Genomic DNA, 25,972 nt, shown 5'->3' with positions numbered 1-25,972 from the left:
ACTAGTGTTTGTATTACCAATTTCTCCTTAGGTTTTGTAGTCAAGTGTGACTCTTTGGTCTTCTTCTCTTCTTTCTCTTTAATCTAAATTACACCTTGAACTTTTGTTGTAGGTATAGGAGTATCTACCTATCCTATTTGAACTTGTGTTCTTTCCTATTCTTGAGTAGCAAATTCTAGCGTTGACAAATTTTGCACCAATTTGTTGATGTTTGCCATAGTTGTCTCTTTCCTTTGATACACTACAATAAGTAATGCAAGTTGTATCATAGTAAATTAAGGGGTTCTTTATGTGTCTTGAGTTTCTACCTTTGTAGATTTTTTCTCTACATCCTTAAGTTCATCTACACTCACCAATATAGGATGACTACATAATGTTTATTTGGTAGTGGTGTCTAGTAGTATCTTCTTCATGTCCTCCTCTATTAGGGGATTGATTTTCTGAGTCATAGTGTCATAAATATCCTTGATCTATATGATTTCATTGCCTCCTTTTGTTACATGTAATGGACTAGCACTTGACATTTGTATATCTAATATACTCTATTTTGGTTGCTACTCATCTTTAGTTGTTGCCTAAGTTTCTTCCTATTCCTTAGTGCCTTGCACATGTGAATCCTTCTTAGTATCATCTTTAGTAACCTTAATTACTACTTTCTCATTTCTATCTTCTCCTACCTCAATAGGTGTCTACTCATCTGTCTTAGATGTTGTCAGCCAATATGTCACCTTCCATATTTGGGTACTTTGTTGAACATCATACAAGTTTTAACTTTCAAAATGTTAAATTCATGGTACTTAGGAGAAAATTTACTTGCATAATTCCTTATGGCTCTTGACATCTCAAATTTATGTAAATCTAGCATCACTCTTGCAAGTGTAGTCACTCTAATATTCCTCTCTATTGTGAGACTATATTTCCATCTTTTCTCAACTCTATCATATAAAGTCTTTGGTAGAGAGTTGGAAACCTCTATTGGATTTATCTAAAATATTGCCATCATGGCATATACTAACTCTTCTATTTTATACATTTCAAGATTTCCATGCTTATCAAATTCAAGATGTGAAAATCCACTCAAATCTACATTATTCTTTATATTTTTACATAGATTATCTAAATCAGAAGAGGGATTATGACTTACCACTTTGAATTGGCTATTTTCATTAGATCTTTTTCTCTCTTCATTTGATTCAACTAGAGCAATGTACTTTCTACTTTGTTTCTTCTCAGTCTCATCAACTTGTATGGCTTTCCTTGCTTTATCTTCTTTTGGCTTGGCCACTTCTTAAGATTTCTTAGTATTATATTTTGTTTTATTTTGAGTAGCTAGAACTATAGACATAGGTTTTTCATCCTTCTTTGTTTTGTTCACCATTGGAGCTTTAGCCTTTCTTTTCTTCTCTGTGGCTATAGGTGCTTCACTAGCTTCTTCTCCCTTGGCACCTTCTTCAAGCTAAACTTCCTCTTCTCCTTCATTTTCTCCCCAACCTTGTGTTAAGGCTAATGGTGCTTGGGCTGGTATATCATCTTCTTCTTCTTCATCATCTTCTTCATTAACTTCCTCTGCCCCTTCATTAAGTTTTTCTTTCAGTTTCTTGACAATCTTGTTCTTCTTTCTTATCTCTAAGGTTGTCTTTAGATCTATAGTTGTTTTTGATTTGGCAACATCATAGTTTCCAAAGGTAGTAGCTTTAGTAGCTATTTCTTTTTCAAGAAAAGCTATGATTGTTGCAGATGCCTCATCCACATTGATTTCATAACCTAGGGGTCTCAACCATCTAAACCTTGGTACTACAACTTGTACATATGTGAAATTAGTATAAACTAGAAAGCAAACATTAGTGAAATATTTCTCAACTAGTGACACTAGTATCCCATGTCTTTGTTTCATTTATTTCTTAAAGTCCTCAAAATAACTATTCATCATAGACTCAAAGTTCTCTCTCATTTTCTCAATGAATTCTCCTATCCATACTATAATAGATCTATTTGTCTTCCATGAAACATTACCAAATGAAGGAAATGTGTTCTACAAATAGAAAAAGATATATACAAATATTGATCCAAACTTGCATTGTGCACTTTTTGTCTTCCTTATGCCTCCCAAATTTCTTGAATGTTGTTGCAATTGAAGCTCAATAAGGTCATAAGTATGATCCTTCTTCACTATCTTGTATCCTACATCAACAACAATACAAGATACACTATTCAATCTTCTTTATTGAAATAACTATGTGCAATTATCCTTACTGAAAAAGCAATTAGGGGATCTATGATAGTATCAATTGTCATCCCTCTTTTGTTCCACAATTCCCCTGTGTTCCTCTCAATAACTTCTTTTGCATCATTCCTCATTATTTTAGGTCTATCTAAGATTGGATAACCTACTAACCTTTGCACAATATTCATGGTTATCTTGGTAGGTCCATCTTCTAGCCATACTAAGTTATCATGTATTCTTCTTAAGACAATCTTAATCCACTCAATTTTGAAAATATTCAAAAAATCTAGGACATGAGTTAACCCTTTTCTTTCTACAATTTTGAATTCTTCTTTCAGTGTTCCATTTTCAGACATGTTTCCATATAGGTCTTTGATCTCCATGTCACCTATTCTACCCACCTTACATGTGTAACAGCATCTTACATTTTGAATCATTAAGACTTTAGGTGGAATCATGGACAATGCACCAGATGGGTCTTGTTTGTATGCAATGTCAGGGATTGATGTGAAATTTGTTTTTCTTATCTCATTACTAATTAGCTAAACATTCAAAACTTCTTTTCCCTCTTTGACCTTAGCAGCTAAAGGATTAGATGCCATGTTTATCACCTAATGTTTATAGAAAATCAAACTACATAGCTCAGCATATGATAAATACCTTCATAGATTTGATAAATGGTGTCAAATGGTGGTTGAATTCACTATGAAAGTGCCTGGGACAATCTCTTCAATTTTCCATTAGCTCTTCATGATCTCTCCAAATTTGAATGATGTCCACTGAGTAAAAAATTGATCATATAGACCTCAAACCTTTGCAATTAATACTTAGTGCTTACACAATTGTAAGCTTAGCTTGAATAGAAATTTCAACTCACTTAGCTTCCATGAATTTTCCTTATTCCTTAGCAACCACTACAAGCTCTATCAATACTATCACTTATGATAGCTTGACATCAAATAAATTTCACTTAGAAGCTTAAGTGAAACTTTTCATACTCAACAGGTAATATGAAAATTGACAAAACTTAAAGATTTCTTCTAGATTCTAAACAACACTTTGCATCTTTTTTCATGAAAATATAATCTTTTTAGAGCTAAATATTTGGAACTAATGTATGGTATGTCATTTGAATATCAGTCTCACACATACCTCTTGATTTCTTAGTTGGAGGTGGTATGATCAACTGACCCATTAGGTGAAGTGATACCATCTAAACTTGATGTGTTGTAGTTTTTTTCCATGTCTTGTTCATTTCATCTTTGACATCCTTAACATCTTCCTTTCCTTTTTCTTTTTTGAACTCACTTCTTGGTGCTCTTGACCTTGTTGGGTAATTCCTACTTATGTGACCAATCTTCAAGCAATTGAAACATGTATTTTGACTCAACCATCTTTTATAGTCACTTTTAAAGTGTGTCCTTATGCAATTCTCAGGAACATGTCCATACTCTTGACAATAGTGACAACTATACCTAGTATTTTAATCCCAATTATAAGAGTTTCCATTTTTATTTACCTTTGTATATTTTTTATATGACCACTTGGGCTTGGATCTACACTCATATGCTCTATGTCCATACTTATGACAATTATAGCAATATCCTTCAAATCTTTGGATGCTCAAGGTCTGGGTTCTACATTCATATGCCTGATGTCCTTACTTGTTGCATTTGTGGGAGTGACCCATGGACTTATGCGTAGGATTTTGATTTGTAGTCTTTCTCTTACAAAAATTAGCAATATGTCCTAATTCTCCACAATTATGACAAGAAGTTTTTGAGTTCTTACCTTTGTTACTTATTTCTTCACCACTTTTAGATGATTCTCCTTCCTTAGTGCTAGTGTGTCCTAATCTAGTGGTATGATAATTAGATCTAGGAGATCTCATCAATAGCTCAAAATACTTAATGGCTTCACTTGGTTTGTTGAAACTTTTAGCAAACTCCTTTTCCTTTCTTAGATCATTACTCAATTGTTTATTCTATAATTTTAATCTTGAGATCTCAATGTCTTTACTATTCAATCCATGATTGGCGATCATGACTTGATTCATTGTCTCCAATTGCATGTGGGTAATCATATTTACCTTTGATGACTTCTCTTCCAATCTGTTGGTCAATATCATTTTGTCATCTTCAATCATGACTTTTTCTACTACAACTTTCCTCTTCTATTCAATTACCTCACAAAGTAATATGGTTTGCGATTATTGCTATATCTTTAGATTTCTAAGCTCTTCGGCTAGGGTTCCATTCTTTTCTATCAAATCTACAATTTTTGTATCAAACTAACGTGTGTTTCCTTTAGTAAATAGTCTAGTAGTATCAATCTCTTCCTATTGTGTATCATTCTCCTCAATAGCTATGGCTTTCCTTCTCTTTAGTGAATGCTTGAGATTATCTCTTGCTTCATTTAGCTAATTATTAGTTTGTGGTGACTAATCAAGGAAGTACTATACATACTTCATAAATTCTTTGGGATCTGGGACATTTCCCCAAAAAAAAATTTTGGTACTATTCACCAATTTGCCACTAAAGTTTGGGCTAATATTTGTCACTTTATGGCTGATATGTTGTAACCCTAAAGTGAAAAAAAAAATTGTATAAAAGGTTTTAGGGTTAGGGATTGTTTCATAGAAAGTGATAAAAAAATTAGTTCTTGTGGCAGTATTGAGCTATAAGGGATTATAGATTATAATTAGGTTGTAATCATTGGATCGTAATAATATCAGACATTGTATTTGGTCGACGTAGCCTAGGGATTAGGTGAACCATGTTAAATCTTGGTGTCTTGTGTTCTTTTCTATGTGATCTATTATTTTTTGATATTGGTTATATTTGCATGTAATTGTTATTTCTATATGTGGTTTAATCCTAACAAGTGGTATCAAAGTGAGGTTTTTTTTCTAGTTATCCTCTATAGGAAAGTCTCATGGTTGAGTGGGAGCGATCGTAGACAAGGGTAAGCTAAGGGTTGATAGGTTTAATAGGAAGAACTTTCCATTATGGAAGTTTCAAATGGAAGACTATCTTTATGAGAAGGATTTATGGAAGTCATTGGAAGGCAAAACCAAGAATCAAGGATCTATGTCAAATGATGACTGGGATCTTTTGGATAGAAAGGCACTTGGAATCATTAAATTATGCCTAGCACCATTGGTGGAATTTCATATTACAAAAGTGAAGACAATAAAAGAGTTGATGCAAACCCTAGTGAAACTATATGAAAAGTCCTCTACTTCAAACAAGGTATTTCTCATGAAGCATTTATTTAATTTGAAAATGGTAGAAGGTGGATCTATTGTAGATGTTTTAAATTAGTTTAATACTATTACTAGTTAGTTATCTTCTATGGGTATCAATTTTGATGAAGAAATTAGGGCTCTCTTGATTTTGTGTTCTTTGCTTGAAAGCTAGAGTGGCTTGGTGATGGATGTGAGTAATTTTGTTCCTAGATCTAATACCCTAAAATATGATGATGTGATTAGTGTTATTCTAAGTGAGGAAACTCATAGAAAATATTTAGGTGGATCTACATCAGGAAGTACTTTGAATGCAAAAAGTCTAGGAAGAACAACTGAGAGAGGAAGAAATTCCAAAAATTGTGGGAAATCAAGAGGAAAGTCAAAGCGGAGGAGGTCTCAATTGAGAGGACTGAATGACTGCTGGTATTGTGGGAAACTAGGGCATAAAAAGAAAGATTGTTGAACTCAAAAGAAAAATGAAAGAGATAAACTAGATGGAGACAAGGAGGCAAATGTGGTAAGTAACAAATCGAAAGAGGATGCTTTGCTTCTATCTTTAGAAAGTGTTGATGATTCATGGGTTTTAGATTATGGTGCTTCATTTCATGCTACACCTCATAGAGTTTATTTCATTGATTATGTCTAAAGGGATTTTGGGCTTGTTTATCTGGGGGATAATGAACCCTGTCAGATTGTTGGAAAGGGAAAAGTTAAGATTAAGTTGCAGAATGGGAATCATTGGCTACTACATAAGGTAAGACATATTTCAAGACTAAGTAGGAATTTAATTTTAGTAGGGAAACTTGGTGATGAGGGTTGTGTAGTTACTTTTAATGATAAGAATTAGAAGGTTTCAAAAGGTTCCCTTATAGCAGCAAAAGGTGTGAAAGTATGCACCTTATATCTTTGTACAGGTCATATTGTTCCTTCTACTTTAATTGTTTTAGAGAAACATGAATGTTCAAGATCAGTTGTTGTAGTTGAGTAGGGAGAACAAGTAGCTAATGTAGATTTTGATACAGTGCTATGGCACAAAAAAGTTGTGCACATGAGTGAGAAAGGTATGAAACTACTTCATTCAAAGAAAGTTTTACCAGGTTTGAAATGTGTTAATATGGATTTCTATGAAAGTTGTGTGTATGGAAAAAAAAAGAGAGTAAGTTTTCTGAAGAATGGGAAAGAAAACAAAAGGGAGAAATTAGAACTTGTGCATACCAATGTATGGGGACTAGCTCAAGTATCTTTCCTTGGTGTCTCTCATTATTATGTTACATTCATTGATGATGTAACTATAAGAGCATGGGTTTATTTTCTCAGATAGAAATCTAATGTATTTCAAACTTTCAAGAAATGGAAATGCTTGGTTGAAAATGAGATTGGTAAGAAATTAAAATGTCTCAAATCTAATAATGGTGGTGACTATTACAGTTATGAATTTGAAGATTATTGCTCCACTAATTGTATTCATAGATAGAAAACTATTCCAAGGACTCAATAGGAAAATGGAGTGGCTAAACACATGAACAAGACTATAATGGAGGGTGCAAAGAGCATGAGGTTGCATGTTGGGTTACCTTTACACATGTGGCTGGAGGCTATCAATACTATTGTATATTTGATTAATAGAGATCCCTCTACTCCTTTGAGTTGTGGAATTCTAGAGGAACCATGGATTGGTAAGAAGATGATTTATTCTTTTCTCAAAACCTTCAGTTGTGAAGCATTTGCTCACATAGATTCTAAAAATAGAACCAAGTTGAAAGCTAAGTCAAAGAAATGTGTATTTTTTGGATATGGCATTAATGAATTTGGTTATAAGATTTGGAATTTTGAAAATCATAAAATTGTAAGAGGCAGGGATGTCATATTCAATGAGAAAGTGTTGTACGAAGATCTATTGTAGCAACATGAGAAGAAAGAAGATGATTATGTAGTGTTGGATGATACTCCGAAAGATCATGTTCTAGCCATTCCTCATGATGTGCAACAATCCAAAAAAAAAATTCCGCACACACCAATGAATGTTAGATAGTTATCTAGGAAAATTAGACCTCCAAAAATATTTTCTCCCTTTTTGTATTCTTTTTTATTAACAAATGCTGGTGAAATTGAATGTTATGATGAAGCTATGCAGGTGGATACTAAGATTTAGTAGGAGTTTACAATGAAAGATGAAATGAACTCTTTGCTGAAGAATAAGACATGGGATTTATGAAAGTTTCTTATAGGTAAAAGGGCTTTCTAGAATAAGTGGGTTTATAGGTTAAAAGAAGAGGATGGAGGTAAGAAAATATTAAAGCTAGGTTAGTTGTAAAAGGATTTGCATAGAAAAAGGGCATTGATTTTGATGAGATATATTCTCCTATTGTTAAAATGACTTCTATTTATACTATTTTGAGTATTGCAGCTACAAGAGATTTCCATTTAGAGTAGCTTGATGTTAAAACAACCTTCCTTTATGGTGATTTGGATGAAGAGATATATATGGCTTAGCCATGAGGATTTGATGTCAATGGTAAGGAGAACTTAGTGTACAGATTGAATAAAAGTTTATACGGCTTGAAGCAAGCACCTCAGGAATGGTATTTGAAATTTGACAATTTTATGCATGAGCATGGATATAGTAGGTGTCATTCAGATCATTGTGTTTATTTTAAGAGGTTAGATGATGATAGCTACATTATGTTATGATTATATGTTGATGATATGCTTATAGTTGTGTCTAACATGGATCACATTAAGGGGTTGAAATGCTAGTTAGCACATGCATTTTCTATGAAGGATTTGGGGGAAGCAAAACAAATCCTTTGTATTAAGATTTGTAGAGATAGTAAGAATAAAAAATTGGTGCTATCTTAGGCTGATTATGTTGAGAAGGTATTGCAAATTTTCTCTATGGAGAATGCTAAAGCTATTAGTACACCTTTACTTGGTCATTTGAAGTTGACTAAGGAGATGTGTCCCAAGAAACAAGAAGAGGAGGATAAGATGTCGAAAGTACCCTATGCCTTAGCTATAGAATGCTTGATGTATGTGTAAGAATTTTCCTTAGGGAAAAATTCACCCATGATTAAAGAACTCAAGCAGAATATCAATATGTATTTGATTCAATGTGTAAGTACACTAGGAGTTTCTATATATAAAGGCCTTTGGAATACTTCTAGAATGCATAGGAATCAACAACATGATAAGTCATACAATTAGACACATGTCCGCAGATATGGGTTATCCTCCATTAAGCATAGGAGTAAGTGCGATGATGAGAGGATAAGCCTACAAAGGTGTAGCATGTAAAATAATGTTGTAGACACCATTTGCTAAAATAGGAGTGCAAATAACTATGTTTTCTACATGACAACTTAGTTAATTATGCAAACTCCAGTGTTTTAGACACCATGCACTAAATTAGAGTTGCTTACTTTTGTGTTGTCAACATGACAACTCATAAAAGTGCGTAAACTCCTAAGTGTCTCACTAAATAGATAATAAAATAATGCAATATAATAAAATAATGCATTAACCTAAGTAAACTTAAGTAAAGTACAAATAGTAAATACATATTTGCACCAACACCCCCCCTTAAGTGAAACTTAGGGGAATGCCCTTAAGCTTACAAAAACAAGGATGAAATACAAGATGGGTCTCGGCTATTAGGCCATGTTAGGTACCCATGTACATAATGAAATGTAATTTGTCATAAATTAGAGAAAGAGGAAAAACCTCATGGGAAAGACCCTCCCCCAAAAAGAGAGATGAAAAGACAAGATGCATGGATGGATGGAGTAATAAAGACCCCCTATTATGACATACATCAAGTATATACAATAAAGAAGTATGAGAAAAACACAATCCCAAAAGAAGAAAAGGGCCCCCACCATAAGAAACAAGAAGAAGAGAGACAAGGTAGTCCTCCCCCCCAATGAAGAGTGCTAATCAGTGATAGCTACTCCAATGTAGAAGCTAGTCCATGAGTGTTGTATAATGTTCCTCCCCTTTGGAAGAAATAATGGAAAAGGGACAAGTATGAATGATTTCTTTGAAATCTGCTCAACTATCCCAATGTCGATGTTGATCGTCTCCCCTTCCAATATTATTGAAAAGAATGAGTCCAGATCTGGCAAGGATGTATGTAGAACCTATCCCAAAGAACCAACTATCTCCTTAAATGATAATGTACATAAGGATCCACAATCACATCTGATGGCACTCAAAATTATATTCCCATTTTGAGTGTCTATTCCAAATTTTGAATCACTTTGAGCCCCTTATGAATGCTTTTTTTGCATATGTAATTGGTTGTCACTTTAAGGCTTAGGTGGTGTTTTAGTTGTATAACACCCTTCATTTGACATATGCATATGTTTCATATTAATAAACTGACATTCCAAACCATTCTGCAAAGTTCCATTTTATGTAGTCTTCAGTTTTGCATTTTTTGCATGTCAAATAGTGATAGGAAGCCAGTTTGCTTTTGAATATATTTAACCCAGAAATATTTTATGACCCACCACTTTGGAGATATTTAATAAATATATCAAAGAACCTATGTTCTAAGTTTCAAGTCATTTTGATTCTGTTTGATTAGGTTTCAAACCCCTCAAAGTTGGTAGTTTACTGTTTTCATGCATTTGCAAATTGTACAAAATTTTGGAAGGCCCTATTTTACCTATCATAAATTTTGACTAGCTAAACAAAATAAAAAAATTCATTTTTCATCATAATCTATGGGTTAGATACTTTCTATGTTCCTAATTTGAGCTTATGATGAATCCGTTTGCAATTTATAAAGTTTCACTAGTGTCATGAAATGCAGATTGATCAATACCCATGTTCATGATGTCATATCTTGAGATCCATGATAGGTGAGATTGAATGCATTATACCAATATGTTTTACTCTAAAAATATTTCAAGTGTGCCAATTTTCAAATTTTTATGAACCCATGTGCACACTTTCCTAGGTCCATTCCATTTGAAAAAAATACTTTTCTATCAATGTTTCCAGTTTGCAAATTCTGAGTAGTCTACTTTGACCGCTTGCCATTTGCATTCTATTATTCATCATGAACCCAAATTGCAGATCCATATACTCCTTGTGAAAATGAAAAAATACCCCATCTTTTGTGCCCCCAAATGTCAATTTTCCTAGTTTCCAAAGCTAATTCCAAACGTGATTTATGGTTTTCTAACATGTTTTCTTGCAGGTGATTCTAAGTAAGCAACTTAGGAGGTCAATATCTTTTGACCATGATGTCATCATGAGACAAGGTTTGATAGGGTAAGATATTGCAAAATAGAGAATCAGTATGTTTAATTCTAGAGCTCAGTTAGGTGTTTGTGTCAATTTTTAAGGCCATTCAAAGGACCTCCTAACACAAAATTGATAGTTTGCAAAAAGATGTAAAATGAGCTTCAAATTCATTTTTAGTGGTTGAATTTGTTTTCAAATAATTGCCAGAGGGTGAATGAGTCAATTTTGTAATTTAGTTGTTCAGAAACAAAAATTTTTTTAGCCAGACCTGCTTGGGGCCCGACTAATTTCATCATATTAATGCAAATGCGTGTGGAATATAGATTCTCAAAGAATTTTAAAAGGGGAGAACATGTAAGCTAAAAAGGAGCCACATTATGGAAAAGTGTTTTCTAGAATAGAAAAAGGAATGAGAAAAATGATAGACAAACATGGGAGATCAACTGCTTTAGGTTGCAATACAAGAAACAAGTGTTCCTTGTCTACTATAATCTAGAGTTTGGTGGCATGGATACTATTGGTTCATGCTTACAGTGCCTTAACTCCATCAAATTTTAATAGAGAAAATCCTCTAATGCAAGGAAATCATCTTTCTATTTATAGAGAGTATGAAGAGATAGAGGACATGGGCATAGTGTTTGTATTCTATGTATGAATGAAAAACTTTTCTTCCATTTAGTCATTCATTACCCCATTGCTCAACTAGTTTGGAGAGATGTTGTCTAGTGGATGATTGGTTATCACAATAAATGGAATAATAGTTATGTTGAAGATTGTATAAAGCATTGTTACAAGCTCTTTCTTCTCTCATTTTATGGGACATATGACCCAGCTATAATGTTGAGAGTTTTAAAAAATAGGGGTAGTCATTCCAGGTCTTTTCTCTTCTGCAACATCATGGATTGTCTAGATAGGAAAGAACTCCTAGGCAAGTGGTAGGATTTGAGCCACATTAAACCAACTCTAGAACAAGCAAAACCCATGCCTACCACCAATGCATTATCCAAGAAAAATTATATGATTCACTCACTGCTTTGGGCCCAATGAGAGAAATGTTGCAATGGGGATAGAGGCAGCAGTAATGATCTTCAAACCTATGTAGATGGAAAAGCAAAAGAGACAAAGGGAAGGGACATCCATGTAGTAGGGTAGTCTCAGGCATGGAAGCCACCATAAAAAGTTGGGGAACATGTGGAAAAGAGAGAAAGATTCATGCACAACAATGGAGGTACATGTTATATTGAAGAGGCAACACATGAATGAGAGAGAGCCGCAAGCTCAAGGGATCTACACCATAAGTATGCAATCAATGGAAGGGAAAAGACTGCATGCAAGGAAAAGGACCCTAAGCATTTGAAGAGGTGCCCAAGGGATTGAGCTCCATGCTGACTAGGGGAGCCACCATGTAGGAAGTTGTAGGGCATTCCATGGCATTGGAACACAACACTAGCTGCATAGATGTATAACCAACAAGCCATGGAGAAGGAAACCCGCAAACATGTAAAAAGAGAAGCCACATAACGACTTGAAGCTATAGCTTGCAAATGAAGAGAATCCATTTCAATATGAAATCAACAACATCAATTTAATCCCTCGGTCTCAAAGAAAGGGGAAGACTTTAGCAAGAAATGGCTTGGTAGGAAGAAAAGAGCAACCCACATTTTGGGGCATCCACATCCAAAGAAATCTCCACGTGCATAGAGAGTCATCCATACATGAAGAAAGAAGCTACAATGCTGAAGGAGGAGATCCATGCATAAGAAGGATGTAGCCATAGTATCCATGAATAACGCAAGGCAACACTCACGACAGAGGAAAATGGAATGCCCACAGCCATAGTAGCAGGGGTAGGTTTAAATGAATATCCCACATCCTTCTACAGTTAACTTTTTTTGATGTTTAAAACTATGAACACACATATGACAAGGTGTCTAAAAGACACATCTCTTTTAAGGATGTGAAAGCTCGTATAGGCAAGCCCAGTGCTGAGGACAGCTGATAGAAGACAAAAAGTGAATTTTGATAGTCAATGTGACAAGGATTTTGTGTGGTTAGGAGGCAATTTTTAAAAGGGCCCCGATGTTATGTTCAAGTTGTAGGAGTGGGAGGCCAAGGATGAAGTTTTTATGCTCTTACAAAATTTTTAAGAGAATAAAGATAAAACAAAGGGCATTACAATGCTATAGGAGAGCTTCCAACATATGGTCGAAAGGCAATTTTCAAAGGGTCCCAATGTTACGACCATAGATGCTACAATGGGAAGTTTAATATATGTGTTCATAGTATCATTGGGGAAGACAAATATGATGGTGAGATGATTTAAATGATTTAAAGGATTAAAAAATTAAGTATATATTAATGTGTTTAGCATATGGTAATATGGAAAATATTTCAAATGCATAATGAGTTATGGGGCCTGCTTAAGCATTTCAACAAATTAGGATTCGACACTTGGCTCTAGTCAATTGGGGAAAGTGAAAATTAATTTAAAAATAAAAATTTAGAAATGGTTTAACACAGAAGTTCAAATGGATGAAAGATTTGAATAAATTTAAATCATTTATATAGTTTGTACTATGTAAACTTTTTAATTTTTGAATTTTAAGTTTTGTTCATGGTCTGGGACCTAGATTTTTAAATCGATAGTAGGGGCATAATTTTTATCAAAAATATGTAGTGTCACATATCATTGGAACCAAGAAGAGGTAAATTTTCCAAATATGGGATCAAATTTTGCACAGGTCTTCACCAGTTCGCTCTATAAGTAGATTTGCATTTTTTCGGGCATTCTTAGCAGAATAGGCAAAATTCATTATGGAGCATCAATATCAGTTGGGGGCAAACATTGAAGTTTTTTGAAGCCTACAGTGATTCTAAAAGGTTTTATTGGCTTCTAGAGTTCATTTTTAACTATTTTTTTTCTATTGCCTTGAGTTCAAAATAGGCATCAAAATCAGTTATGATTTCCATCAAATATCTGAATCACTTTATGCTTTTGGGAGGCCAAAATGATGGCGATTTGATATGTAGTTATAGAGAGAGATTAGAGAGATGCTTTTAACTTCAAGGAGATGTTTTCCAAGTGGACACATGTCAGCTACAAAATAGATCCAAGAATTCATTTCATCTATATCATTTTATTTCTTATTCTTTGTTGTCATTGGCAATTTTCTCTGTGATACCAGCAGGGTTCTAGTTTTCACTGTGAAACTAAGGTTGTTGTTTGTTTTGCTTCCTATCTATTAAGTTGAGCTCTACTAGTAAAGGGCACATATCCTCTCTTGTGCAAATTTCATTTCATTTCATGCATTGTTTCTTTGAGATAATGGAAGTTGATAATAGATCATGTGACATATCTTGAGTTCCATTTAGTGTTACCAATTTATGTATTCATTCTTTCCAAGGATGAATATAAAAGGGGATTTACAATGAACTATGTGAGTTTTATTATTCTATCTCCTAATTCTTCATATGCTATTAGCTTTCAGATTGAGTGAATAAGGTTCATTTGATTTAAGGCAGCTTGGATGAGTTGCATGTCAGATCTATTGTTGCTTTTGATTCAAGGAGTTAAGTAAATGCTTCAATGTTCTAATAGGGTTTCTAGGTGTATGGAGGGGATATTTCATAAGAATGGAATTTAGGGATTTTAGTTGAAAAACTTAATTGTAAAGCAATCAAGTTAGATCATCCTGCTAGTAATGACTCTATTTTTGAATGGATAAGGCATTGATCACTAAATTAGATGCAAGCTGAGATGAAGGGCATTTGCACAAATCATTTTAATCAAATAAATTCAGTATTCCATGTTTTGTAGTGGGCTAAAAGGAATTAACCTTCACTTAGCTTATGAGTTCATAGGTTATGATTTGTAGCTATTTTGTTCCTATGTTATTGCATAACTATTAGAAGACAAAAGGGTTTCATCTGCTATTATTAGGTTCAGATTATATGTTTAATTGTACTAGTACCTGCATATATTAGAACCTCAAGGTTAACCCCCCTAAGTTTTGTAGAGCCTAAAGTGAAGAAGGAGTTTTGCCTTATAGTTGGCCCAAGATTGCAGTCGAGTGCATCCATCATAGGAATTTTCTAGCCTTAGATGCATTGGTCTAGTTTCTTGGTTATTTTCAAAACTATTAAATTAGGAACCAACAACATCAACCTATAAAGATTGATCATGTAGAAAATGGACATGGGGGTCAGAGTGAGCCCTTGCAACAACTAAGGAAGGATCTTCTCTATCAAAGAGAAGATGTATATCATCAATTATGTCTCTGAAGTTTGCTATGTATGACTACACAAACAAACCTAAAGTATCTACTATGTAGTCATCCCCTGTTGGTAGAGCTAGAAGAAAAATGTACCCTGTAGTGCTAGACCTATCACTATGGAAATGTATGCATGTGGAATGTGCTAATGATGTGACCTCTCTCTAAATCTATCAATAGGATCCCATAAATCTGAGTCTATTGAATCACTATTGCTGGTGTCACTATCAGCTTCCACAATGTATGAAGTGTGGAGAGGATTAGAGGATAAGGTGGGTGAAATTTCCTCAAAGTGTACATCCTTCTACACAAAGATCTCATGAGTCTCAGGATCCATAAGTCTATATGCCTAAATGTTGTCTACATATCTAATGAAAGTACAAGGCCTAGGTGGTGGTGCCTTGCATCCCCTAGAAGATATGTTTGCCCATGCTAGACAACTAAAGACTCTAAAGTGTTTCACAACTAATTTTCTACCACACCATGCCTCAAAAGGAGTCTTACCATCTAAGGAATTATGAGGAGACCTATTAAGTATTTGATTGACACTGCTTATAGCTTCAAACTTAAGTGTAGGATCAAGAGACTTGGCTTGTATCATTCAAATTACCATGGACTTCAGAGGTTGTGTCCTTAGTGTTACAACATCTATCTTATGTGGACTGAATGCTAGTGAATTCTGAAGATCAATTCCCTCAAGTTTGCAAAAGTCTTTAAGTCTTGTGTTCACATATCTACTTTCATTATCCATCTGAAGAACCTTGATGGATTTCCTTGATTTTTGTTCAACATGACTCTTAAAGGCTTGAAGCTTATCAACCACTTCAATCTTGTGATGAAGAAAGTAGACCCATGTGTAGCATGAAAAGTCATCAAAGAAAGTAAGGATGTAGCAACCCTAGCCAATTGATGTCATTGCAAAAGGACCTGCTAGTACCATGTGAACTAACTGAAGAACAAATAGTGCTCTTGAAGACTTCCCTTTGCCATACTTCTCCTCTAGATTCATATCCATTGAATATGATGAACATTCACCCTTAGAAAAGTTAATTGAAGGTAGACTTTTGACCATGTTTTTTGACCAAAGTTGTTGAAGATAACGAAAGGCAAGATGACCATATCGTTCATGCCATATTTTAATTTTTGAATTAGATTGAGTTAACAAGGCATGTGAAGGAGACTTAGGCACAAAGTGGGAGAAGGAATAAAGCCTCCTGTCATGATTGAATTTCCTTACTGCAACTAATGAATCATCTTTGAGAGTTCGCACCATTACTGAATCTGGAAGGAACTTAACTTTGTTGCCATCTCCAAGGTTAGTGATTTGGTAAATTGAGAGGAGATTAGAATTGAGGTTTGGAACATAGAGAACACCTTTGAATTCCTCATTTTCCATCTCTACATGTCCTTTCCCTTCAACTTCCATTTTTTTGTCATCTCCCACAAAGATGTGTGGTACTTGTGACAACTTCAATGAAGAAAAGTCTCCCTTTGAAGAACCCATATGATATGAGGCACTTGAGTTAAGAATCCATTTTGATGAAGAACTTGAACCACCCAAAAGTGCTTGCCATTTTCCCTTTAAAATAGTTGGAGTCAAATCCTTGGAAGCATTTGGCACTTGAATTTTATTCTTCTTTAGTAGGCTTTCCAACTCATCGATTCTCTTAGTCTTCCAATGATGCTCATCATGATTTGGTTTCTTGCAATATGCACAAATTTTTTTTCCTTCTTTTCATTACTTCCCTTCTTGTTCAAAGAAGAATTGCCTTGTTATGAGGAGGATTGTTTTGTCTCAAATTGTGATTTTTTCTTCCACTACTTTTTCTTGTTGTTGTTAGAATTTCTTCCTCTTTGACTGGAGTGGTTCTCATCACTAGCCACCAATTCTTTGGTCTTTGATGATATGAGAAGTCCCATATCTATCAAATGGGATTGTTCAAAAATCAACATTTTTGCAAATGCATGAAATGTAAGCTTTTGGAAAGCACTTCCCATGGTCAACCTATGAGTATTATGACTCACAACAAAGGAAGCATATTCTAAAGGTAGCCTCTTTAGGATGTGATGAATCAACTTGTAGTGCCTACCCTTGTTCACATCTTTTCTAGACTCATTGTTGCTATTATTATCAGACTTTGATGGACTAGTATTATGTTGATGGATTAGTGGTATTGTTTTGAGACTATCAGACATTATGTTATGGATTCAGTGGTTATATGATGTGATGATTTAGACTTTACATTTCACGCATACATGATGATCATTATATTGTTTTTAGTTATTAATGATGATTAGTTAGATGGTTTATTATCTCATGTGTTTTATTATGGATACTTACCACGTACTTGCATGTGTATGGTGTGCGTGTTTTCTTATTGTATGGCATTTCTGATGTGGTTAAGGAAGGGAGTCATAGTCACCTGCTTAGTCGGGATCTACACGATGCACCACTTCCTGCCATTGCCTGTTTAGCTTAGCACTATATATATATTTTCTGTAAGTTGCAGGTACCAGGTATCGACTTCCCTGAATTGCCAGGATGAGCATACCCTATTATACTATCTCAATGATAAGAGAAGGGAGATAAATTCTAAAGTCCAAATCCCAAACCCTAAAACCATTTGTCCTAGTGAGTTAGGACAAGTATCAGAGTTGAGTACCCGCTGAATGTGTCAGATGACATAATTCATGATTTTTAACCCTTTAGACTAATTTTATATGATTTTTTCTATGATGGGTTTTCATATTTTATCTTGGAGGTCTATGGTGAATTTTCTATTAATTAAGTCTTAATAAATAGATTTAATTAATAAATTAATTATTTGAGAAAATTATTAAAATATCATGATTTTTGATATTGTGATGATAATTAATTAAATGAGAATTAATTGAGGAAAAATAATTAAATAAAAGAAAATTAGTAAATTAAAATTAATAATAATTATAAAATAATAATAAAGTAATAAATAAAATAATAATAATATAAGTTATAAAAATTAAAATGAAAGTTATAAAATTTAAATAGAAATTATTTAAAAAGTAAATTGGAGTTATAAGCTTGCATGGGAATTAATGCATTTTCTATTTCTCTTGTGTCAACAACACGGGGTTTAGTGCATCAATTAAGCACATGGTGTATACAACCCTATGACTCATCAAAAAGGTTGGAAAAGACCCATGCTTAGTTGGTGACACCTTCTAGCTGTTTCTAGAAGCATTCTAGAGGTTTCTTGAGAGCTCTTTATATTCAGGCATCCCTAGAAGCTTAGACATAGCATTTGGAATGCAATTGGAGCATTGGAGGATTTGAGAGTTCTGAAGAAGGGGTCTTGCTCTGCGGGTTTTCTGAGGAGGAGCAATTTAGCATCTGAATCTGGGTAGATTCTTGTGATTTTACTTATGCTATTTACGCATCTTTCTTTCCCTGTCTTCTTCGTGTCTTCCATATGTCTTCTAAGGAATTTCATATTTTTATTGTATGCATTCTCAATTTGGGCAATTAAATTTATTTGAGAATTTTATATGCATAGATCTAAAAGGAAAAAGGGGTTAGGGTTTAAATGGTAGCCAAACCATTAGATTATTTATTGAATAAATTTGAGATTTAAAAGTTTATAGGAAAACTACGAAAATTAGAATTCATATATATTGTGAATATATATTTTGTGTCATAGTATATGTATAAATAATGTATATATATATATGCATTATTTATACATATACTATGACACAAAATTTGTATATACATACATACATACATATACATATATATATATATATATACATATGTATATATATTGAGGATTTCGAATATCAAATCGTAGTAGAAAATTCATATTAATGAATTTGTTATCGCATGGGAACGTTTTTATAAAAAATGTTATTGAATCGCATTTAAAAAATATATATATAAATTATTTGGAGGGGCGTGTTATACCCTGTACCACCCCCCTCCCTTTCCACAGTTGGTACTGTCGCAACTGACATCCGATAGCGACCACAGAGGCCCTGACGTCTCTCAAATGATGGGTCGTGAGTACATTGGGTGCAGCGACCAGGGTACAGTCTGCGATATGCAGATAGCGGTACAATTGATATGAGCACAGGTATTACGGTGACTAGGGAAGGGGTTAAATTGATATATGAATATGAATTTTGACTTTTCAAGTTGCATTGTTTTATTTATAATGATTTATATAGATGGATCATTTTGTAAAGATAAAAGATTAAAAGAATATGATTAATAATTATAATGAAGAGATAATAATAATTAACTTAATTTAGTTAATTAAGGTTAATTATTAGAATGTGATATAAGTTTTGATATATGCAAATTTTGTTCAATGGAAATGTCATTTTTCAAAAAAAGTTTATATGAATAAAATATTATTAGATCAATTAGGAAATTGAGTCTAATGAAGAAACTTTTTATCTATCAAACAAATACATGGGTTAGGTAAAACGTGAAATTTCTCCACTTGATATAGTTTGGGAAACGTAAACTGAGACTTTTGCATTTGAATTCAAATTTGAAAACTTAGCAAAATCAAAACATGTGTTTACATTGTGTATTCTTTATGCTATTGTTTTGGGTTTTGGGTTGACTAGTGTTGACCAGTTATAGGACGTCTACTAGAGGCTTGGGGATTTTGTGATTGTGATGTCATGATGATGTTTTAATCTCGATCTTTATAAACCAAATCATGCTTATGTGATGGAATGCTCTATGTATTGGATGTGAATACTGATTGTTATAGTTGAGATTTTTTATTTATGAGACTCTTGACCTAACCATTATTTTGGTCATCGATCAGTTATCCTTGGTTATTTTCTAGTTGCCATGACAGGACTAAAATGTGGATTTATTCTTGATGATGTCATGTTGTGACATGTTTGACTCAACCATTTTTGGAGTCTTCGATCAGTATGATTGAGATATATTTTGGTTATTGAGAACCATTGGATACTTTTGATTATCAGTGATACTTCAGTTGCCAATAGAGAGCTGTTGTGTTCATGATTTTCTATGGATGTTTGCTCATGGAGATTTGATGCTTTTATGCATATTTGATGATTTTATGGATTATCTTTTGTAATTTTGAGATTTATGAGTCCATGAGCATTCAGGTAGGATATCTGCATGTAGTGATAGGAAGTGGCTTGCAATGGGGCCGGGGTCCTAAGAGGCTTCCAGGGTAACTCATTCTAAGTTGGATTAATAAGTGATAAAATTCACACCTAATACTAATTGACTGAACCTAAAAAGATAAGTGTTTTGTTCTCGCCCATGCCTTGAGTGCTTGTACAGGCTAGGATGGGAGTAGTGAGACGCATGGTTGTGACCTTGCATTCCATAGTATGCCTTCTCAGTATGAGAGGATACTAGTGGCCGCATGAGATCAGTATGGACCTGTGGATTTTAGCTAACTACCAAGGTAACTTGTATGTGATAAATGTAATGACACTTTCTCGCTTGCATAGTAGGTTCCTACATGTCATTGTGTGCCTCTGGTAAGTAGATGTTAGATTTTGTGTTTGGAACCTTTGAGTTAATACACCTTTAGGATTCCTAGACTTATAGAGATATGTGCTATGTGTTATGGATAGCCTATTTGGGACTTGAGATTATCTCCTCAGCACGGTGGGAGTGGACCACTTAGGTACCACGTGGTCGGGTGGTAGTGTATTTTCCACTCTTATCATTTGAGACTCATTGAGACATCGTGGCTGATGCATCCTTTGTGATGGTGGATATGTATCCTTTCATTGATAATTAGCATATGTTAGATGATGTTATCTTATGCTTATATTTTAACGTTAGATTACTTTCTACATATGATGTTGTATATATTAGGAGTGACATTCCTACTATGTTAATACCGATGATCTCTTTGATGATTTGGGATGTTACACACAGAGGGATGGCTAGGGCCCATGATGGTCTAATGATGCTATTGACGGTTGGGAGGAACCATGCACTTAGTTTATTATGTTTGATCTTATGATGGATGTATATGTATTCTATGATGATGTATCATGTGATTGACTTTGATGTATCATGGATTAGAATAGGATGATGTACCTTATTTCACATATGTATATTCTTTGAGCTTGTCATACCCTGTGACATGTACAGTGGATGATTGAGTATTTGGAAATGTAATGTTTAAACATTGGACTTATCATTATTATTTCATGTGGATGTTGTACTAGATGGATTCTTGTATGTAATTCAACGTTAAGGGATACTTAAAGAATGTAATTTGTTATGTATGTTATGTTTACTTTCAGATGGACATTGCTATTGCTTCCGTTATTGTGAATAAGTTATGTATGGTATTTACTTCATGTAAAATAAAAATAAAAATGTTACCAAACTTAGTGAAACTCTAGGTTAATTCTTTGGATCCCTTGGTGGGGTGTTACACAACTTATCATCTTTCATGGGATTACCACAATCTTTAAGTAGTGCTCTAAACTCATTGGATTTTTTGATATAATCTTGAATTGTGTCAAAGTTCTTTGGATCCAAGAGAAGTAGGTCATCCTCAATCTAGTATCCCTTTTCCTCATCCACCTTACCATACAATGATTCACATTTATCCCAATCAATTTTGGCTTCCTTAAAATTTGAAATGTGGAAGAAGAGATCTCTATGTACACAAGTCTTGATAATTCCTAAAGCCTATTGGTCTTTAATTTTCCAATCATTGAGAGTTGTGGCATCAATGGGTTTTGCAATTGAACCATCAACATAAAGACTTATACCTTTTTCCATTAATCTACTCCATACAATATCTTTCCATATATTATAATTGCATGAAGTTAGAAGTGGACCTTTAGGTGAACCCATGATGTAGAAAAGTAAATGAGCACAAAAGAGAGACATAAAAACACAATGCACACCCCCCCTTTCCACTCAATCAAAGAACCCCCCCTAAAAAAAATTATTTTAGCACTTTATATGTGGTGTGAGTTCAATAGGCCACTTGTCAAAATGTACAAAGTGGACTTCTAGTTTTGTTATTTACAACTGCCTTTTGAGGCTCAAATCTATCACTCAACACTGTAGCTCAAATGTACAACAATTTGAAAAGTAATCAAAGCAATACACTATAGAAAAGGCCCTAATTCTGAAAGTGATATTTTTTGTCCACACAAATCTATAATCTGATTGTAGATCTACAAAGTAGACAAAAAATTAAGCACTTTCAAAAAAAATTGAACCTTAAAATGTGTCCAGATGAGCCTATATGAAGCATTTCAAGTTGCAAAATGTAGGATTGGATAGGTACAGTCACCAAAAGATGCACCTGATTTGGAGTCCAAATGACTATGTTATGGCCTCCTAAAGTCATACTATGAAATCAAAACTACATCTAGAAAGGGGTTTTGGCAAAAAACTGTGAGCTTAAATTTGACAGTCAAACAACCATTGTAGTAGTTGAAAATTCCCTACGAATATGGTTAGATGACCATCAATTTTAACACTATGAAATGGTGACATTGGCAAAAAAGGGGTCCCCCTAGCTGACATGGTAGATGACAGTAGTAGTATATTTGTATAAAAAATGGTGACTTGACAAGGTATGACACTGACATATCAAGTCTAATGTATCAAAGGATGCAGGTGGCTAGGCGATCGTTGGAGATGACATATGGTTGCTTCATACTACACACAGGGACTGCTAACATGGTTGCATTTTGTCCATGTGTTTGGTGTAGAGTGGGTCTGCATGGTAGAGGTGTAACACTATCACTACACAAAAAAAAGTGCCAAAGAGTTTGCACTAGCTAGAAAATGGTGACTCTATCGAATGCTAGGAAGTGAGAACTTCACATTAGAAAAAGAGGGCCAATGTTGGTGGTTAGAAACCTAGTGCCGAAAAAGGATCATAGTCACCACCAGGAAAGTTCAAAGCAGAGGATGAAATACCATAGGTTTAGTCCCAAATCAATTGTGGGATTGTGTCCACAGTTATTTAAATAGAAATATAGCTAGCCTTCAAACAAACAAGCCCACTATGGGTTTGGTGGTGCAGTCTACCATGAGTCTTGGCCAGAAGGGTATGTAAGCGTAATTCAAATGTAGAAGCAACCAAATTTTGATGGAATATTCCTACAATATGAAATAAAATATTTTGTGCAGGGTGTAGGGTTGGGGTGTCACTACCCAGTGCCTATACAAAAAAAATTCTCTGCAGCTCGAAGGGCAAAAAAAAATTTCCAAAAATTTGCAATAAAATGGAAACAAAAATTATAGAGAAATTAAATACAGATCTAAGGATAAATTGTAGATCTAAAAAAAATCATACCCAACTTGCAAATCGGGCCTTTAGGTGTCAATTTAAAAAAAAAATTGCCTCTAAATCAACTCTGGCCTAGGGTAGGTGAATTTATAGTCAATTTTCACTGAATCGACATTCCAAATGCTATGGCAAGATTTGTTCTAGCTTCAAATGCTACCAATGTTAGTGATACTCGAGATCTAGGTCAAGGTGCTAAAGCAACAATGGTCTCAAATGACTATGTGAAGAGAAATTCTCCAAGCTCTGATACCATGTAAGAATTTCCCTTAGGGAAAAATTCACCCAAGATCAAAGAACTCAAGCACAAGCACACTAGTAGACTAGAAAGAGTATGATTAGAATATTGATATGTATTCGATTCAATGTGTAAGTACACTAGGAGTTCCTTTATATAAAGGCCTCTGGAATGCTTCTAGAATACATAGGAATCAGCAACATGATAAGTCATACAACCAAGCACATGTTCACCAGATATGGGTTATCCTGCATTAAGCATAGGAGTAAGTGTGATGATGAAAGGATAAGCCTACAAAGGTGTAGCACACAAAATAATATTGTAGACACCATGTGCTAAAATAAGAGTGGGAATAATTGTGTTGTCTACATGAAAAATTAGTTGATTATGCAAACTCCATGTGCTAAATTAGATTTTCTTACTTCTATGTTGTCAACATGACAACTCATAGAAGTTTGCAAACACCTAAGTGTCTCACTAAATAAATAATAAAATAATGCAATATAATAAAATAATGCATTAACCTAAGTAAACTTAAGTAAAGTGTAAATAGTAAATACATATTTACACCAACAGTATGCTATGTATGTACAAGGCCAGATATTGCACATGCAATGGGAGTCATTAGTAGGTATATGAGTCATCTAGGAATTGGGCATTGGAATGTAGTCAAATGGATTCTCAGATATTTGAGAGGAACATCCACTAAGATTTTACACTTTGGAGGCTCTACTACTAACTTATAGGGCTATGTTGACTTAGATTTGGCAGGGGATATTGATACCAGGTGGAGTATTAGAGGTTATGTTTTACTGTTGGTGGGGCAATGATGAGCTAAGTTTCTAGGTTACAGAAGGTTAATGCTTTATCCACTATAAAAGAAGAGTATGTTGCTGCTATAGAGGTAGCCAAGGAGATGATATGGCTTTAGTTCTTGGAAGAATTGGGACACCCTCATAGGGATAATTATTTATTTATAGATAGTCAGAGTGCCATTCATCTTGCAAAGAATTCAACTTTGCATTCAGAGACTAAACACATTCAATTGTGGTGCCATTTCATTTAGTTAGTTTTAGATGATGGATGGTTAAAGCTAATTAAGATACATACAAATGAAGATCTAGTAGATATGTTTAAAAAGGTAGCAACAAGGGAGAAGTTGAATTCCTCTTTAGCTTCAATTGGTCTTCTAGATTGAACATGAATAAAAGAACAACAGACTCCAAGGGGGTTTGATCTAGTGGGATCCTCATGGTGTAGCAACATAGCTACTAGATTAGTCTCCAAGTAAGAGATTGCTGTCTAGTGTGGAGTCTGATCAATCCCCAAGTGGGAGATTGTTAATTTGTGGTGACTAATCAGGGAAGTACTATACATACTTCATAAATTCTTTGGCACTATACATCGATTCGCCACTAAAGTTTGGGCTAATATTTTCCAATTTATGGATGATATGTTGTAACCCTAAAGTTGAAAAAATATTTGTATAAAATGTCTTAGGGTTAGGGATTATTTCATAGTGAGTGACGTGAAAATTGGTTCTTGTGGCAGTATTGAGTTGTAAGGGATTACAGATTGTAATCAGGTTGTAATCACTAGATCATAATAATATCAGACTTGCTATTTGGTGGATGTAGCCCATGGATTGGGTGAACCATGTTAAATCTTGATGTCTTGTGTTATTTTCTATGTGATCTATTATTTTCTAATATTGGTTATATTTTCACGTAATTGTTATTCCTATTCATGGTTTAATCCTAACACTAATGTAGGATAAGTTGTATTTCAATCTTTTCGTTCTCAATAGTCTTTCCCAACTTGTATATTTCCATCTCTAAGATCTTTCCTTAAGGTTGCAAAGCTTTAATTTCTAGAGAACAAGGCTTGGATACCAATTGTTAGAAATATAATGAAAAAGTAAACTCTAAGAGGGGGGTGAATCAACACTTAAAAATTTATCCTTTAAAATCTTTCAACACACATCCATCTCACAATCTATGCATGTAAACTGAAATACCAAACTAGGCATAAACATTCATAGCTTAAAAGTAAATAAAAATTCACACATATGACACAAGATATGATTACCTAGAAACCCTTGAATGACAAGGTAAAACTGGGGTGGGGATGACACCCACAAATCTTCACTACTATAGTTGTAAAGTGTATCCAAGGAAGGTTACAATATTTGATCATAAAAACTAAGATAAAAATGATAGTATTAAAAATTGTCCATAGAATTTATTGCTACTTAATTGCAATCTATTAATAAGTTATTTCCATTTTAATATTATACTAAATTACTCTCTAAACTTATGGAAAACCTTGCATTCAAGACTCACTCCATATAGTGATACAGATATAGTCCCTATATCTTGGCCCAAAAAATTATTCACACTAATATATATATGCGCCTACAATCCATATGACCTC

The sequence above is a fragment of the Cupressus sempervirens genome, chromosome 8, assembly GCF_028749045.1.
Source record: "Cupressus sempervirens isolate cs-2001-9-10 chromosome 8, ASM2874904v1, whole genome shotgun sequence".
NCBI classification, from domain to species: domain Eukaryota; kingdom Viridiplantae; phylum Streptophyta; class Pinopsida; order Cupressales; family Cupressaceae; genus Cupressus; species Cupressus sempervirens.
The sequence above is the reverse complement of the archived record's forward strand: the minus strand, read 5'-3'. Positions refer to the sequence as shown.